The sequence below is a fragment of the Acomys russatus genome, chromosome 32 (genome assembly GCF_903995435.1).
Source record: "Acomys russatus chromosome 32, mAcoRus1.1, whole genome shotgun sequence".
Taxonomy (NCBI): Eukaryota; Metazoa; Chordata; class Mammalia; order Rodentia; family Muridae; genus Acomys; species Acomys russatus.
In genome coordinates this window covers 16,303,521-16,307,543 of record NC_067168.1, presented here as the reverse complement: position 1 = coordinate 16,307,543, position 4,023 = coordinate 16,303,521, and positions in this window count along the sequence as shown.

Sequence of the window (4,023 nt, the reverse complement as noted above, 5' to 3'; positions counted from 1 at the left end):
ACCTATGACAGGGCAGAGGAGGCAATAGACGGACTTCTGTTCCCCAGTCTAGGGCTCCCAGTGGGAGAGAGGGAGGAAGAAAAAGAGGGAAAAGGGAAGGGAGGGGGAGAGAGACAGAGACAGATAGGCAAAAAGGCAGGCAGCAGACAGACAGACAGACAGGCCGGCCTCAGGGCGTCAACGTGGACAGGACACAACACACTCAACAGAACCAGCATGGAGCACATGGCTGTGAAGTGGCCAGGCTAGCATAGTCGAGTTAGAATAGATTGATATCTGCCCAGTTGTGATGCTTAAAGCTTATTATAAATGTAACGGGTCTCTGTGTCATATTTGGAAGCTGGAGTGGACATAGGAAAAAATAGTTAATGGCAACAGTGGTATGTTTTAAATTCTCTGAATCAAGGCTGGGCGTAGTGGCACACATCTTTAATCCCAGCACTCAGGAGGCAGAGTCTTATGCATTACTGTGAGTTCGAGACCAGCCTGGCCTACAAAGCGAGTCTAGGACAGCCAAGACTACACAGAGAATCCCTGTCTCAAAAACAAAAGAAAAAAAGAAAAGAAAAAAGCTGGAAGCTGTTCAGTATATACAACCTGTGTATATTCCCCCAAATTCACTTGTTAACACACCTTCAAAAGAAATGCACAACGGCCTGGAAGTTTTCACCAGTGATGAAATCCAGAAATCAAAGTAAAGAGGTACCCAAATCTTATTTTTTTTTTAAAGAATTATTTTTATTTTATATGTATGGGTTTTTGGCTTGCCTGTATGTCTGTGCACCATGTGCATGCAGTGCCTGAAGAGGCCAGAAGAGGGTGTCAGATCCCCTGGAACTGGAGTTACAAGCACTTGTGGCCTGCTGGATGAACACCCAGCCATCTCTCCAGTCCCAGAGAACTTCAGTGTTTGGTGCCTCACTGTTGGAACTACATTTACTAGATACCAATGACAATTTCTGAACCATACTTTTTCCTTTTCCTTTCTTTCTTTCTCTCTGTCTCTCTCTTTCTTTTTTTTTTTTTTTTTATGTTTTTGAAGGCAGGGTTTCTCTGTGTGACAGCCTGGCTGTCCTAGACTTGCTTTGTAGACCAAGCTGGCCTTGAACTCACAGAGATCCACATGTCTCTGCCTCCTGAACACTGGGATTAAAGACATGAGGCAACATGCCCAGGCCTTCTGAACCATAATTTTTTTACAAAAATAGGTAATTTATTTGACCTGAGTTTTTATTATTGATAATATTTGTATTGTAATAACTGGAAGCTAATTCATTTATATATTACATTTAATTTTTAAAAATAAACCAGGCATGATGGTGCATGCCTTTAATCCTAACACTTGACAGGCAGAGGCAGGAAGACCTCTGTGAGTTCGAGGCCAGACTACTCTATACAGTGAGTTCCAGGACAGCCAGGGCTAATGTAGTGGCCCTGTCTTGAAAAATCTCATAAGTCTCAGGTGTGGTGGTGCACATCTTTAATTCCAGCCACAGAGTCAGAAGGATCTCTGTCAGTTTAAGGCTAGCCTGCTCTATATAATAAATTCCAGGCCGCTGATGTTGTGGTGCACACCTTTAATCCCAGCCTTTTGGAGGCAGAGGCAAGCAAATTGCTGTGAGTTTGAGGCCATCCTAGTCTACAAAGCGAGCCTAGGACTGCCAAGATAACACAGAGAAACCTCGTCTTGAAAAACTAAAAAAAAGGAAAAATAAATGAGTAGACAAAAATTTAAAAGTGCGATGTGAGGCCAATCTGTCTGCAACATCTGTCTTCACCCCATTGATGGCCAGGGTTGATTTGGCTGATCTGGCTGGCTGGGCATGTGTCGCCTTCCTCCCTCACCATTCCATGTGCGTCCTTCCCGAAGCTGTGCTTTCGGTGGAAGACAACGACCTTGCTGGAATACAAGAGGATGGATCTTCCATCAAGGGTATGCGAGTAACTGCGCTCCCCTGCTAGGACTTAGGGTAGTCAAAGTTCCAAGACTCTAGACACATTCAAATGCAGAAGCCGTAAAAAGAGAATGACACCCCTCCATCTCCCTTAAGGGAGGTTAAATAGGGTTTTGGTTGTTTTCTTGGGATATGGATGTTTATTTTCTTTGGGAGTTGGTTATAAGTTATTATTGAATTTTTTTTTTTCCTAGACAGGGTTTCTTTGTGTAGCTTTGGCTGGCCTGGACTAACTCTGTAGACCAGGCTGGCCCTGAATTCACAGGGATCCACCTGCCTCTCCCTCTGGAGTGCTGAGATTAAAGGTGTGCAAAACCAAACCCGGCGTTATTGTTGATCTTATTCCGAGAGAAAACGAGATTGGACTCAGGGATGTCTCTTTTCCTTCATCCTTCTTTCTTAGGTATGGAGATAGGGGTTGAAAAAGAAGAAGAAGGAATATAGAAAAATATAGGGATGACAGGACATAAAGGTTATTGAACCTACTCCTCAACTTAAGGCCTTAACTGTTGTTAGTCACAACAAGGTTAGTTTAATTCATTGGTATAGAATTTTGTATCTTGATGCCAAATAAGTTCAATTTTGATGTGTTGGTATAGAATTCAAATTAAGATTATTCTTCACAGCTGGGCATGGTGGCACACGCCTTTAATCCCAGCACTTGGGAGGCAGAGGCAGGTAGATCGCTATGAGTTTGAGGCCAGCCTGGTCTACAAAGTGAGTCCAGGACAGATTTCAAGAAACCCTTCTTGAAAAAACAAAAAAATAAATAATCTTCACATACATTAAATATATTTCTACTCTAATAGGAGGTATTGTACCCACACAAGTCAGTTAATGAAAGGTTTACTCCCAATACTTTGAAGGAGCTATTACAGGCTGTTTAGGATAATTAAGTAATACAAGTTGATATTAAGTTGATCAACTCATGGTCATGCCAATTACTAGTCTATTTTTGTCACAGAGAATATACACCCTAAGTTTAACAGATACATATGATTCTATAGATAGAAAAGGTAAAATAGATACAGTCTTCAAAAACCTCAGAGACCTACAGAATATGGCACTTAAAGATGTTTTTATTATGTCAGGCATTGTGGCACACGCTTTTAATCCCAGCACTCCAGAGGCAAAGGCAAGTGGATCTCTGTGAGTTCGAGGCCAGCCTGGTCTACAAAGTGAGTCCAGGACAATCAAGGCTACACAGGGAAACCCTGTCTTGAAAAAGCAACAACAACAAAAAGATGTTTTTATTAATTTAAAGATTCTTTGACAACGAGACAAGTTAACTCCTGGCAACACCCAGCCTACCTGAGAGAAGACGATGAATATCAAAGAACCTCCTTATCGAGATGGCTTCAGATGTGGCAAACCAGCAACTGGGCAAAATGTCCTTATTTCTCCTACAGACAGAATTCTGCATAAAAGTAGGCAAGCTTGGATGCAGGCAGAGTCGACAGCCAAACTGTGCCAAGACACAGTAAGCAAGTCCTCAATATTTCCTGACTCACAAATATGTCTGCCAAATATAATGGGCTGGAAGGCTGAAGACAGCTGGACGTTGGTGGCGCACGCATTTAATCCCCAGCACTCGGGAGGCAGAGGCAGATGGATCCCTGTGAGTTCGAGGCCAGCCTGGTCTACAAACAAGTCCAGGACAGCCAAGGCTACACAAAGAAACCCTGTCTCGAAAAAACCAACCAACCAAACAAACAAACAGAAGGCTGAAGACAATGCTCCAATGTTATAGAGAATTTTGGCTGACTGTCTGGGCAGCAAACTATCTCTGTCATCTTCTCATTTTGGAAGCTGCTAACTTGCACTTTCTGTTTACTCAGCTAATTAATTTTACTCCTTCTCAAGTCTCTAATGGTGTTGAAGACCAGATAGTTTAGTTTTACAATGAAGCTTAGTTGTTTAGGGGTTAAGATGGTTTTAACTCTAAATAGAAGTTTTTAGGTTGATAGAGATGAGAATTGTAGACTCACCAAGATAGGAAAGATGTTTTCTCTAAGGTTGCCAAATACAAATAGGCAAAACACTATGAATATAGCATTTATATAATTCC